Source organism: Ceratotherium simum, chromosome X, assembly GCF_057802395.1.
Source record: "Ceratotherium simum simum isolate JZ-2026a chromosome X, ASM5780239v1, whole genome shotgun sequence".
NCBI classification, from domain to species: domain Eukaryota; kingdom Metazoa; phylum Chordata; class Mammalia; order Perissodactyla; family Rhinocerotidae; genus Ceratotherium; species Ceratotherium simum.
In genome coordinates this window covers 32,828,037-32,843,856 of record NC_141940.1, presented here as the reverse complement: position 1 = coordinate 32,843,856, position 15,820 = coordinate 32,828,037, and positions in this window count along the sequence as shown.

The window sequence follows — 15,820 nt, the reverse complement described above, 5'->3', positions numbered from 1 at the left end:
CTTGAGATCTCATAGAAGAAATTGATTTCTCTCTCTCCTAACACAAAACTCGTAAGTTTTACCTATATACATCATAAATGGTTTTGTAGTTTAGTTTTGAAAATATCTCAACCAGGTTATGAGCCCTAGAGGAAAGGGACCTTGTTTTATTCATCATTTGTATTGCCAAACAGATTCTAGTGCCACGTCTGGTACATGAATGCTTGTTTAATTGAACTGAGAGATTTCCAGAATAGCCCTGTGTCTACATCCATAAGACTTTTTGTCACATTGAAATGGAATTCATTTGAGTCCATACATTGTATCTAATTTAAAGTGGCACAGAATTTTCTTACTATTTATCTGTCTTAGACTGCCCTTTTAAACCACATTTCTCCTACCCTTTCAAGTTGAAGGCCACTCTCTTTGATGGAAAAGGAAGAAGACAAATAGGAGTTGAGTCATTTTGCTTACATTTTGTCAGTTGGTAATATTACACTATTTGATCCAAGCAGTTACCTTGCCAATTTTTGGATTTTTTGTCTCAAATGTAGATAAAACAATTAAAGAGGTTCTTTTTGGTCTTTAACACATTTTCTAGCTTCAGCTCACATGGAGATTTAGCTTTTTTGATACTATTTGTGCATGTTTGTGCTATGCTTTTGTTTTTGTCCTTGGCTATGTGATGTTCTTTCTCTCTTTTGTACAGATCCTTTTAAAGACAGGCAATCAACAATGTGATTTCATCACCTCCCAATCCACTCTCCTTTCTAACAGACACAAACACATATCTCAAGACAAATTATAGTGGTTAGGAGCAAGTACTTTAGGGTCAATCACACCTGGGTTCAAATTTTGATCTTGCATCTTATTAGAATTTCTTTATCTGTGATAATGGGTTGAGAAAATTTATTTCCCAAGGAAATAGTGAGGATTACAAGATAGAACGAATGCAAAGTACTTAAAATAATGCCTTTCACATAATAAACTTTTATTATTAGAAGTAATGACAAATATTGAGATGAGATTTTTCTGGACTGGAGATCCTGCAACAGTAACTAGTGATGTGTCAAAGAAATATAGTCAAACTGTCAATACGACTCTATTTTAAATCCTAGCCTTTGATGACCTAAGGAAACTTGTAAAATGTAGATCATACATACCTCTCAAGACTATTGTAAAAATGACAAGAAATAGCTCCTGTAGAGCACTTGCTCTGTACCTGGCTTATTGTAAGCACTCGGTAAATATCAGTAATTATTATTGTTGTTATTAATAAAGAGACATTCGTGAAAGAGACCTCCACTTTCAAGGCTTTTGGGATTCTACTGCTAAAATCTTAAAGCAGTAATTTATTTTAGACCCGGCGTTAAACTAAGATTGTTGCTTCTGTTTTACAATTAACCCCACTCAATTATATAATTACAGAATTGTTCATTCCTTCTTGAATATTGTTTTAATAAATAGCCTGATTCACAAGTAAAATCTCTGTGATTATATTACTACCTCTTTAGAATCTTTCGGAGTCCTGAAAATTCACTTTCAGTGATGCAAGTAGCCAAATCATCTTGTGCATGTCGAAAAATACATTTGCACTTAGCTCGTGCATTAACATAGGAGTTGTATTTTGATCTGATTGCCCAAAGGACAAAGGAAGGGGGGTACCAACTTTTTTGTTTCTGCTGTGTGCAAGACATAGTGCTAGGTGCTTTACATACATTATTTCACATTATTCTTACAAGGTTGGTATTATTTTTCAATGAATGAGGTAACTAAGGCTCAGGGAGATTTGGTAACTTGTCTAAATTTTTATAGTTAGTGAAAGATGGAGTCTCAATTTGAACACCCTTCACTCTGACACCAGAACTCTTACCACCTCTGCTATCCTGCCTCCCCAAATATCCAGCTATTTCCTGTGCTGCACTGGTACTTTCTATGAGGGTGTTTAGGTATCCAGAGAAGAGAGTATTTCAGGACCATATTAAGTAGACTTTATTAAATGTGATCCAAGATAGATCTGCCTTGTTAGTACCTGCAAGACTGTATTAGAGTGAATTTACAGTGTATTACCTATGGATGCATTGTATTGGGGTAGGTGTAGGGGTGGACACAATATGTTGCAATCATGATGCAAATGTAAGTGATGAATAAATGACCATATGCCTGGCATATGTTCCATTTCAATAGGAATAAACGGTAAGTGACAAATGTTGCATCTCGTTTGAATCTCAATAATTAAATGTCACACTTCGTAGACGACACTCATTCAAGGAGATGATTTGTGAAAACAGGACTGGTGCCTAAATACTCCATACTTCATGGATCTAATTTTGTTTTAGTCCCTTAGATTTTAGCGATAATTAGAAACAGAATAAAAATCAGTTCTATCTTGGTCTTCTAAAGACAGCTTCTGTTTTTCTTCCTGTAAGTTTAATGTTCCCAGGTTGAGGATGTAGAGCCTACCCTGGATGATCGTGAATATCCCATCTGTTCGCCTTCAATAACTGGGGCATATGCTGTTGGCATGGCATCCAGCTGGCCAATAACTGTACTCGAGAATTTTGTCTTTTCTTTCCATTTCTGCTGTCTGCAGATAAAAGACAGCACAAAGCCATGAAAATGTCCAGTTGTGCTCAGAGAGGCAATTAATATAGAAACAAACAGTTCTCCTAGTTCTCTGTTTCTTTTGTCCACATTTGATTACTGTATCTTTCAAAGCTGAGTATGGGGGCTAGAGGATCCTGCCTTGAAACACACACTGTTTATTTCAGAGAGGAAAAGGAATATATATCATGTATGGAATGCCTGAGAATCTGAGAGAGTCATTGTTAATTGCAGCTAAAAGACCATGGCCCTTCAAGCCTAGTCCTCTGGTTGGGTAGCTGCTTTCCTGGCTTGTTTTTCTCTCCATCACAAGTAGGTCTCTTGAGGCTTAGAAACATTTTGAGGGCCAGCCCTGGTTGGCTAGTGGTTAAGTTCGGTGCGCTCCACTTTGGCAGCCTGGGTTCAGATCCCAGGCCCAGACCTACACCACTCATTTGTCAGTGGCCATGCTGTGGTGGCGGCTCACATACAAAAAAAGAAGAAGAGGAAGATTGGCAGCAGATGTTAGCTCAGGGGGAATCTTTCTCAGCCAAAAAAAAAAAAAAAAAATTTTGAGTGTTGCATTATGTTATGAGATTAATAATAATAGTGGTAGTAGTAGCAGTACGAAGCAAATGGAAATTCACCTCACTATAGCTGAGAGGTTGACATTATGCTATTTTAGCTGAGCATTCAGGAATTACCTCTATAGGGGAGAGAGAGCTGAATGGGAAACAATGGAAAAAGACAGTAAATCTCCTGAACAGCCATCAGAAATGATGCATGCCTTCCAAAAAAAAGGTTTTAATCTAATTTTGAATCTAAGAGGGCTTAGAAAGAGGCATAAGGTAAAGCACAGCTTTCTTTAGTGAGCAACAGGGAAAGACTACTTGCTATTCACACACGGCAAATATAAGAATGTAGATTATGTTTCTAATTCCTATAATATCTCAAGAGGGAAACCAAATCACATGCCTTTGGAACAATCTGGTATATGAACAATAAATTCATTAAAGAAAATCAAAGATGTTCTCAGTAGGATGTGTTGTGGAGAGACATGAGCCTTTAGGGGCATAACAAAGCCACTGAGGATTATGCATTATGTTTTTGAAATTCTGACTTCCCATAATTGACACAAGTGTTGATCCGTGAATCCAGACCACATATGTACACACTACTGCTATAATGAGCTATTGTTAACTATGGAAACATGTCATATCTGAAAGTATTTTAGGGTAGAAAAATGGTGAGACTCATGAGTGCAAGAAAGTAAAAGATCCGAAATAATAGGAAAACGGTATGAAGTTTATAAACTGCTAATCATTCAGCAATGACTTATTGAGTACTTCACTTGTCATAGCACCGTACTAGTATTAAGGAGGAAAAACTCAATTTCAGAGGACATTGTGATATGGAGCTTACTCAATGCCAATTTTAGATGGAAAGTATCTAAAGACAAAAGAAAAGTAGTGCCTTGAAATAGTACCTGAAAGTTGGTTCTGATTTCTATTTAAGAAAATAGAATGAATAGAAAAGAGATGTTAACTGAAAGTAAAATTTGAGATCTTTTTAGTGCATCTCCTGCATTTCACACATAAGAACAACCAAAATCTGTAACCTCTTAGTTAAGATTCATCAAGATTTATCTTGAAAGTAAATTGACCTAAAGCTGTGATATTTCAGGACAGAGCAAAGCTCTTAGATACCTAACTTTCATAAATATCAGTCTTATAAGGATCATAGTCCCTGGAGAAAATTTGATGAAAACTATGGACTTTCTCCAGGGAAAATTATACATTATCTATACATATTTTAATTTTTATAACTAATTCCAGGAATTTCAAGACCCTCTTTCAGTTCACCCATGGAACTTCTAAGGGTATCTGAACTTCTTAAGAGAAGATCCACTTTATAAGAGGATATTTCACAGCTCAATGTTGTGCAGATATTAGTTCTGAGGCCTAGAGAATCTGCTCACTTGGAAGTTCCTGCATGGACAGAGAGCTCTTTAAATCTTAGCAGGAGAGTATACTTTGCTGATTTCCAAGCAGCCTTAGGCTCAGAAGGATAGAATTACTTTGATTGATGAGTCATGTCTTCCAAGTGGTGACCAGAGGCCCACAAATGGCTCTAACTACACTTCAATTCATATTCAAGAATCTTGGTAGACTGACAAATTCCTTAGAGGAAGTTCTGTGATGACTACAAGGTAATAAATTCCCTGCATTCATGTTCGATAGTCAACAGGAGAGGTAGACTTTTCCCAAAAGGTATCTAGGACCTAGGACTTCCTAGAATAATCAGAATCTGTAACTTCTTATTTCAAGAAAGAACATCCCCCAGAGACACAAGTAAGTAGAATGAGGAGAATGCCTTTGATGTGTAGGATCCCTGGAGGAATAGAATGTTTCCTTTTTGGACGATGTTGGTTTATAACATGTTAAGGTTGAAGTGTCTGTAGTATGCTACTTGTAGATTCTCAGAAAGACAGTCGAAAATATGAATCCGAAACTTGGAATACAGATTGGGGTTGGATATATAGTTTTGTGAGTCACTAATTATCTTTTCCCACTTAACCATTTCTATTTCTTTGTTTTCTATCCTTGTTAATGATATCACTATCTATCTATTGCCCGAACTGAAAATGTGAGAGTATTTTAACACTTTCCCTTCAATCATCATCTACTTCTACTACATTTGAAGGATCCCTAGTTGCTCTATATTTATGTCATTACTTGAGTTCAGTCCATCATCAATCTAGGCTGTTACAATAGCCCCCTCACTAATCTCCTAGCAACCAAACTCTTTGCCCTACAGGTCAGCCTCACCAGGACAGCCAGAGTTGCTTTCTTAAAATTAATATGTGTCATTCCCTTACATAAAAGGGTTGTTGTTCTGATGAAGGGCAGTACTGCATGGTCCACCTAAAATAAAGAATTCTGAGGTCAAATAACTTTAGAAATTCTGCATGCTGTTTTCTTCTACAAGATTAATATATTATTATATTCAAGGCTCTGAGAAGTCCTGCTCTTGTCATTTGATACAGCATTTTCCACATGTATTTGCCCATGGAATTTTTTCACAGAATGTTTATTAAAATCCTCTCAAGTTAGTGTTAGCTGAAACACATTTTGGGAAATGCTCACCCATTGATTAAATCACAAAATAGCTTGGAATATGAGGCCACTTGAGGTTTGATCCCCACATATTGTTATAGACATTTTAAAATCACTTCCTGTCCCATCCCCTGCATCCTTGCTCTAACTACCTCAAACTTTTTACTATTTCTGTGTTTTCTAGATTATCATTATTTTCATTATTACTGCATACATTACAGTAACAATTGTGAAAACAAAAGAAATCATGAGTATTAATTTAGTTTACTCATCCCGTATGCTACTATTTAAAGTTAGGGATTGAAGATACAAAGACAGAAAGATGAGTCACTGAAGAAGTCAAAATTGTGGGAAAAAAGAATGAGGACTACTCAGTAGAGTTTATGTTTACTTATCGTAGGGAAAAACTAGAAGGAGAAAAATAAGAAAAAAATGACCTTTTTTTTTTGAAAACTGACATTTAAAAAGTTTGACACATTTCTTGAATGCCCACTATGTGCTGAGCCTTGTGCTGGACACACAAAAATCTTGTAATACATGTTTTAATCTCCTTTTAAACGTCAGTAAGAGAAAGTAAGTAGCAAATCTAGTTTCAAATGAAGATCTATTTGACTTATTCCATGGCATTACGCAAAAGTGAATTGGAAATAAAAATAAACAATAGAGGAAACATTATGGATTAGCATATTATTAGTAGTAATAATAAAATTATTTGATAACATTTATTGATTGCTTACCATAAGCTAAGCCCTGTTCTAAGAAGTAAGACTAAAAGGAAATTATTTCCTCTCTGTTATTTCTGGTTTCTACCAGCAGAGTGCATATTGTTATCAATGCCACCATTTATTAGGAAATCCATTGAGACTTTACAAGCAGAAGATAAGTGAAATACTTATGCATTGAAAGAAGGGGCTTAGACATCATAAATGCAGATTTTTTACTTTACTTGGTAAACAGGTCTAAAATGAGTATCTCAAAATAAGAGATATCAGCAAATGATGTGGAATTTTTTCAGAGAAAAACATTCTTTTAAAAAAACAAGTCTTGAAAAGTAACAATAGACAATCTATGCATAAAGAAATATTTCAAGAGAAGATTAGAAATAACTGAAAGTTCACAATTGTAAACTATAATAAGATAAATAGTAAATTATCATAAATTAGCTGTCAAAATTAACTAAATATAAATTAAATAGTAAATTATTACTTGAAACCAAAATAAAAGTTATAAGATTTAAATCACTCACTTGTTTAAGATAAAAGTGAGGCAAAGGGGAGAAAACCCCACCTGATCTGTAATTGTACAATTGCAGAAAACTCTTATACTATATATCTGAATGCACTAGGAAAATTATTTATATAAAAAAGTGGGAAAATAATTCTAGAGGGGACAGAGGTGAGGGAGGAGGCAAGGAGGTAAGAGTGAAATTACTTAGGTATCATACAAAGACCCCATGGACTGATGGAAATTCGGGAAGACACAAAAGCTTAAAGCAGTAGCTGAAAATTTTACCTTGAAGATAAAGTGGTAATAGAGGAAAAGAATAAAAGAAAATAAGTGGAACACACTTACATTTCTGGCTATGACGCAGACTCTGGTAGCAGACTTGTCCTTCCACTGTAAACAACTAGAAAACTAGACAAGCTATATGAATTAATCATTTTCATATATTGGGAAATATGCAGTACAGGACAGTGAATCTTGAGAGAAGGGAAACAAACAAGGTGAGCCCTGCAATTTCCCTGTCTTTTTGCCTGGAGGTATTTCTGCACTCTGTGTGTGGAGGAGCTCCCAAACATAGCAAAGCATCTTGCTGAGTTGAAGAGGCAGAGATTGGAGTTTGGGGATGTTGATGTGACTATAATTTTCAAGGCAGAGTACTGGAGAAAAAGGAGCCATCCAGAAAATGAGTTCTCAGAATCTCCATTGGTGGTCTCCCAGAGTCTTTGGCTGAATATATTCAGAATATATAAAGAACCTTCAAAACACAGTAATAAGAAAATGAGCAATCTAATTTAAAAAAGAGTCAAACATTTGAACAGATATGTCACTAAAGAATATATACGAATGACAAGCACATGGAAAGGTGCTCAACATCATTACTCATTGGGGAAATGCAAATTAAAACCAAAATGAGCTATCACTACACACCTATTAGCATGGCTGATCATATCAAGTGGTGAAGATAAAGAGAAACTGGAATTCTCAAATACTGCTTGTCAGAATGTAAAATGGTACAACCATTTTGGAAAATTGCTTGGCAGTTCTTAAAACGCTAATCATATACCTACCATATGATCCAACCATTCCAATTCAAGGGGAACAAAAACACATATCCACACAAAAATGTGTAGACTAATGTTTATAGCAGTGTTATTTTTAATAGCCAGAAGCCAGAAACAGCCCAATTGTCCATGAACAGGGAATGAACATATAGTTTGTGGTATAGAAATTCAATGCAATATTATTTGTCCATAAAAAAGGAATGCACTATCAATATATGCAATAATATGGATGAACATCTAAGCACATATGCTGAGCAAAAGAAGCCAGATGAGAAAGTAGATATTGTATGATTCCATTGATATAAAATTATAGAAAATGCAAACTAATCTATAATAATAGAAAACAGATCAGTGGTAGCTTGAGGATGAGAGGGACTGGGAAAGGCAAGAAGGTGTGATCACAGAAGTGAATAAGGAAACATTTACAGGTAATGGATATATTCACTGTCATGATTGTGGTGGTGGTTTTACATATATATATATAATACAATGTACCAATTTGTATAATTTAGATATGTGCATTTATTGTAGGTCAATTATACCTCAATTGAAAATGCATAAAAATAACTAAGAAAAAAAACATCAAAGACATTAAAAGAAATGAAACCTCAGAACAATATATCTCATGAATATAGGTGCAAAAGTTCTTACAGAATATTATCAAATAGAATATAGCTATATATAAAGATAATGCATCATAGTCAAGTGGGATTTACTCCAAGAATTCTAGGTTAGTTTTTCATTAGAAAGGTAATCAATTTAATTCTTAAACAACCAATGGGTCCAAGAAGAAATCACAAGGGAAATTAGAAAATATATTGAGAAAAGTGAAAATGAAAACACGACATACCCAAACTCATGGAAGGTAGTAAAAGCAAATGTAGTAAATTTCGAAGAAAATTTATAACTGTAAATGCTAACATTAAAAAAGAAGAAAGATCTCAAATTAGTAACCCAACTTTACACCTCAAGGAACAAGAAAAAGAGAACAAACTAAACCCAAAACTTGCAGAAGGAGGGAAATAATAAAATTCAGAGCAGAGACAAATAAGATAGGGAATAGAGAAACACTGTGAAAGTAAATGAAACCAAGGGTTGGTTCTTTGAAAAGATCAACAAAATTGGTGAACTTTTAGCTAAAATGACAAAAAAAAGAAAATACTCAAATTAACTAAAATCAGAAATGAAAGAGAGAACATTACTAATGATTTTACAGAAATAAAAAGGATTATAAGAGAGTGCTATAAACAAAGGTATACCAACAAATTGAGTAACCTAGAGGACATGGAAATTTCCTAGAAACACACAACCCACCAAGACTGAATCATGAAGAAATAGAAAATAAGAATAGATCTGTAACTAGTAAAGAGATGAATCAGGAATCAAAAATGTCCCCAGAGGAAAAGCCCTTGACTAGTGGCTTCACTAGTTAATTCTACCAAATATTTAAAGAAGAATTAACACCAATCCTTCTTAAAAGTTTCCATAATTCAAAAAAGAGGGAACACTGCCTAACTCATTCTGTGAGGCCAGCATTATCCTGATATCAAAACCAGACAAAGACACTACAAGAAAAGAAAACTACAGATCAATATCCCTTCTGAACATTGATGCAAAAATCCTCAACAATATACTAGCAAACCAAATTCAACAGCATATTTAAAGGATTATACACCATGACCAAGTGGTATTTATTCCTAGAATGCAAGGATGGTTCAACATACAAGAATCAATCAATATGATACATCACATTAATAGAATGAAGGAAAAAACCACATGGTCATCTCAATCAACACAGGAAAAGCATTTGACAAAATTTAACACCCTTTCATAATAATAATAGTAATAAAAAACTCAACAAACCAGGAATAGATGGAAAATACCTCAACATAATAAAGGCTATATATAAAAAACCCCACAGCTAACATACTCAATGGTGAAAGATTGAAAACTTTTCCTCTAAGATCAGGAAGAAGGCAAAGATGCTTGCTTCCACTTCTTTTCAACATTGTATTGGAGGTTCTAGCCAGAGCAAAAAATAGAAATAAAAGGTATCCAATTTGGAAATGAAGTAATAAAATTCTGTCTGTTAACAAATAACATGATCGTATATATAGAAAACCCTAAAGATTCCAAATACAAAAAAACTTAGACCTAATAAACAATTTCAGAAAAATTGAGGATACAAAATCAGCATGCAAAAATTAGCTGCATTTCTATACATGAACAATGAGTAATCTGAACAGGAAATTTAGAAAACAATTCCACTTACAATAGCATCTGAAAATCAAATATTTAGGAATAAACTTAACCAAGGAGGTAAAAGACTTGTACAGTGAAATGTATAATTTCAGTGTAATATAATGTAATAATTTCAGTGTAAAATTGCTGAAAAAAATTAAAGAAGACACAAATAAGTGAAAAGACATCCTGTGTTCATGTATTGGAAGACTTCGTGTTGTTAAGATATCAACAGCACCCAAAGCGCTCTACAGATACAACGCAATCCCTATCAAAATCACAATGATAGTTTTTTTGCAGAAACGGAAAAATCCATCTTAAAATTTATATGGAATCTCAAAGGAGCCTGAATAGCCAAAACAATCTTGAAAAAGAACAAAGTTGGAAGTCTCACACTTCCTGATCTCAAAACATACTACATAGCTACAATAATCAAAACAGTGTGATACCAGCATAAAGACAGACATGCAGACCAATGGAATAGAATAAAGAGCCTCGAAATAAACCCTCACATATATGCTGAAATGATTTTTGATAAAAATTCCACGTCCATACAATGAGGAAAGGACAATCTTTTCAACAAATGGTGATGGAGAAACTGGTTATTATATGAAAAAGTATGAATTTGGATCCTTACCTTCTACCATATACAAAAATTGAAGACCCAAATGTAACAGTTAAAACTATAGAACTCTTTGAAGAAAATATAGGGAAATACTTTATGATGTTGGATTTGGTAATGATTTCTTGGATATGACACCAAAAGCACACAAACAGAACAAACAATAGATAAGTTGGACTTTATCAAAATTAAGAACTTTTGTGCATCAAAGGACATTATCAACAAAATGAAAAGACAACCCAAGGAATGGGAGAAAGTATTTGCAAATCATATGTCTGATAAGGGATTAATAGCCACAGTATATAAAGAAGTTCTTCAACTAAACAACAAAAAGCCAAACAACTCAATTTAAAAGTGGGCAAAAGAATTGAGTAGTCATTTCTTCAAAGAAGATATACAGATGGCCAACAAGTCCATGAAAAGATGCTCAACATCACTAATCATCAGGGAAATGAAAATCAAAACTATAATGAGACACAACTTCACACCCATTAGGATGGCTATTGTCATAAAAACAGAAAATAACAAGTGTTGGTAAGGATGAGGAGAAATTAGAATGCTTGTGCATTGTTGGTGGGACTGTAAAATGGTGCAGCTATCGGAAAACAGTATTGTGGTTCCTCAAAAAATTAAAAATAGAATTACCATATGATCAAGCAATTTCACTTCTGAGTATACACCCAAAAGAATTAATAGCAGAGATTTGAACAGATATTTGTACATGCACGTTCATAGTAACATTATTCACAATAGCGAGAAGGTGGAAACAACACAAATGTCCATCAATGGATGAATGGATAAGCAAATGTGGTATATACATACAATGGAATATTAATTAGCTTTAAAAAGGAAAGGAAATTTTGACAAATGGCACAAAATGAATAAACCTTGAAGATATTTTGCTATGTGAAACAAGCCAGACACAAAAGGACAAATATTGTGTGATTCTATATATGAGGTACCTAGAGTAGTCAAATTCATAGTGACAGGAGGTAGAATAGTGATTGCTAGGGACTAAGTGGAGGGAGGAGTGGGCAGTTAATGCTTTAATGGGAACAGAATTTCAGCTTGTGAAGATAAAAAATTCTGGATATGGATAGTGGTGATGGTTGCACAACAATGTGAATGTACTTAATGTCATTAAACTGTACAATTAAAAATGTTTAAAATGGTAAATTTTATGTTATGTGTATTTTACAAGAATAAAAAATCAATTCAGGGGCTGACCCAGTGGCGTAGTGGTTAAGTTCGTGTGCTCTGCTTTGGTGGCCCAGGATTCACAGGTTCGGATCCTGGGAGTGGACCTATGCACCACTTGTCAAGCCATGCTGTGGCAGGCGTCCCACATATAAAATAGAGGGAGATGGGCACAGCTGTTAGCTCGGGGCTAATCTTCCTATGTACTGCTTATCAAGCCATGCTGTGGCAGGCATCCCACATATAAGGTAGAGGAAGATGAGCACAGATGTTAGCTCAGGGCTAATCTTCCTCACTAGAAAAAAAAAAGTCAATTCAGTCCACCATATGACAACAAAGAATAAAAACATTATGTTCAGAAAAGGTGCAGAAAAAACACAACAAAATTCAGCACATATTTATGATAAATACTCTTAGTTATTTAGGAATAGAAATCATCTTCCTCAACATGATAAAAAGCATATATAAACAAAATAAGGCCCCCCCCAAAAAAAACCCAAACCCCAAACCCTTTAGCTAGCATCTTGCCTTATACTGAAAGACTGAATGGTTTCCCCTTAAGACTGAGAACAAGATAAGTATATGTGCTCTCAACACACCTATTTAGTATTGTACTTGATGTCACAGCCAGTGCAATAAGGCAAGAAAAACAAATAAAAGGCATAAAATTAAAAACAAAAATGTATACTCTTATTACTTACAGAAAACAGGATTGTAGACATAGAATCTCGCATAGAATTTTTTTTTAAAACTCTACTGGAAATCATAAATAAATTTAGCAAGAATGTTGTATACAAAATCAACAGACAAAAATCAATTGTATTTCTATACACTAGAAACAAATAATTGAAAAATGAAATTTCAAATAACCATTTATAATAGCATCAAAAACCATGATATATGTAAGACAAATTCAAAAAAATATATTCCAGATCTGTATACTGAAAACTACAAAACATTATTGAAATAAATTATTTTAAAAAATCTAAATAATGGAAACATATAGTATGTTCATATATAGAAGAGTCAGTTTGGTTGAGATGTTAATGCTCCTCAAATTGACCTATAGATTCAACACAAAATCCCAGGAAACATTTTTTGTAGGAATTAACAAGATGATTGCAAATCTTATGTGGAAATGCCAGGGCCTCACAGTACCCCAAAGAATTTTGAAAAAGAAGAGCATTGGAGAATTTACATCTCCAAGTTACAGCACTTATTGTAAAAATACATTATAGAGACTTTAGAAATAGAACAAGATGTATAGTCCAATTGATTTTATACAAATGTGCTAATGTAACTCAATGAGGAATGGACAGTCTGTAACAATTGTGCTGAACCAACTGGATATCTGTTAGGAAAAAATTTACTGCTATCCTTGCTTCACAACACACACCAAAACCAACACAAAATGGAATATAGACCTAAAAGTAAAAGATAAAATTATAAAATTTTTATAAGAAAACATAAAAAAGATCTTTGTAACCATGGGTTAGGCAAATATATCTTAGAATATAAAAACCTTTAGCCAGGGCCAGGAAAAAAAGGTAAGTTGGACTCCAACAATAATTTCAACACATTAATAAGAACAGCAAATCTCCGCTTTTTGAAAGGTACTATTAAGAGAATGAAATGGTCAGTCAAAGACCAGGAGCAAAATATATGCAATACATATATGTCCCAATGGAATTATATCCAGAAAATATTAAAAAAATTTATAGCTGCAGATTATCCAGCTTACTTAGAGGTTTAGATATGTTAACTATCCCCCTGTGAACTAAAATAGAGTCCCCCACCAACCTTTCAGCATTTTCTTTATAAAGCAATGGCAGAGTCACAGAGAGAAAGTGTAGTTGTCAGATAGATTCTGCATCATGTTCATTTTAAAATCTGTCATCGTCTTTATGCTTATTTCTAACAATAAGGGTTTGCTGTATTCAATTGATTTTTAGAAGTTGTCCAGAGATTCTTCGAGGTAAGAAAGATATTAGAGGAGGGTTGTTTTCTCCTCTGTACAAAGCTTGCACTTTCAAAGCTCACCACTCATATCCTTCCAACTTTCCAAAACCGAAGTCTACAATTCCAAATAAAACTATAGAATTCAGGTCTATAAATACCTCTTTTGCCACAAGAGAAGTTGATTCTGGAGGGAAGGCAGATGTTTTCTCACACACAACTTGTAAGTTTTAATCTTTGTTCTAGGTATCAGATCTGCTTTCCATTGGCACAACTGATAGGCTGAGTCATTAGGATAAATGCCCTGTCCATTCTTAGGTTTCTTCCATAAATGTTTGTGTTCTGAGTGGTCAATTTTCACGTTACTTAAGGGCCAGCATTCATAATAGTGATTGAAAATAAAATAACATACAGTCATCTCAAATGGAAGAAATAGTACAATGGACAGTTTTGAACTTCTCTATTGTGTCAGTCTGGGCCATGGACTAGCCAGAAAGGGTTAGGCTTCATGATTTAGCTAAGTAGAAGTGATCTACAAAATATTCCCTGGCTGGGTAGGTTGCAAAACTCAAATACCAGTGAGAGAGGGGAAGAGAGAGACATACACACAGAGATAGAGAGAGACAGACAGAGAGACAGACAGAGAGAGAGAAAGAGAAATGCCTGAATGGAACCAGGAGACTTGCTAAGGTAGGACAAGATGTGTGGTCTAGAGTCTAGAAGGAGACATTGATTGTTATGATAGCTACTATTTCTTGAGTGCCTTCAGTGTTGCCTTAAGAATGAGGTATTGTTATGCCCATTGAATTAATGAGGAAATTGAAACTTAGAGGGATTAGATACCTTATCTAGGATGATGCAGCTAATAAGTGGTAGATCTGGAAACCGAACCTCCTCTTTCTTCCTTTAAAGCCATTTTACTGCCTCACATAATAAATAGGATTTGTGAATTTTGATCCCATCAGACAAATGATTTGTTCTCTATACTATTTTATATTATTCTCTGGGTGTAGGTGGCCCTGGGACAGCTGATATTGATCTGACTTGGAAGGAGGCCAAAGGTCGGCAGGTATATCCTGATCTGGATGAGGCAGGGATAGAAATTTTGGGATTATCTCATGGTAAAGCTCTGATTTTATTAGGAATGTACCGATACACTCCTGTCAGCAGACAGCTTTGGTGTTTACCACTAGTAATATAAATACCTTAGATTTCTATTCATGTTTTGTTTAATAGAGCAAAGACTGACATGTTTAACTCCAATGAGTTGTTTGTTTTCAGTGTTCCAAAAAAAAAATGCAGATACATTCATTTACAGACTGATGCTCAGAGTGCCAATAGAATCTTGGAATTTAAAGACCTTAAGAGATGAAATACGACCCAGCTTAGCCCTTCCATCCCAGCCTCAAGGTATAATTGTTAAGGGGGGGCGGGCGTGAGGGGGTGAATATTGCTCCTATTCTTCGTGTAAAGCTATTTATATTTAAATGATCCTTATTATTTAGGAATGTCTGAACTAGACAGGATCAAAAGAGATTGTCCAATGAAATTATTTCATTTTGCAGATCAGGAAACTGAAGCCACACATGTTGTTGTAAGACCACGCCTATCGTTGAATTATGCTATGGGGTTTTTCCTTCTGAGGATAATACTGTCAGTTTAGATTAAAATTATGTCAAGGAAATTTCAACTCTAGCCCATGAAATCTGAGAAAGTACTCCCTCTCTGCTTCTCCTAAAGAGAAGGTGGGGTTAGAGCAATGGAGGGTGTGTGTGTATGTGTGTGTGCGTGTTGGAGATTGCAAAACTAAAACCACTACTGGCTTTGATAAAGAAATACCA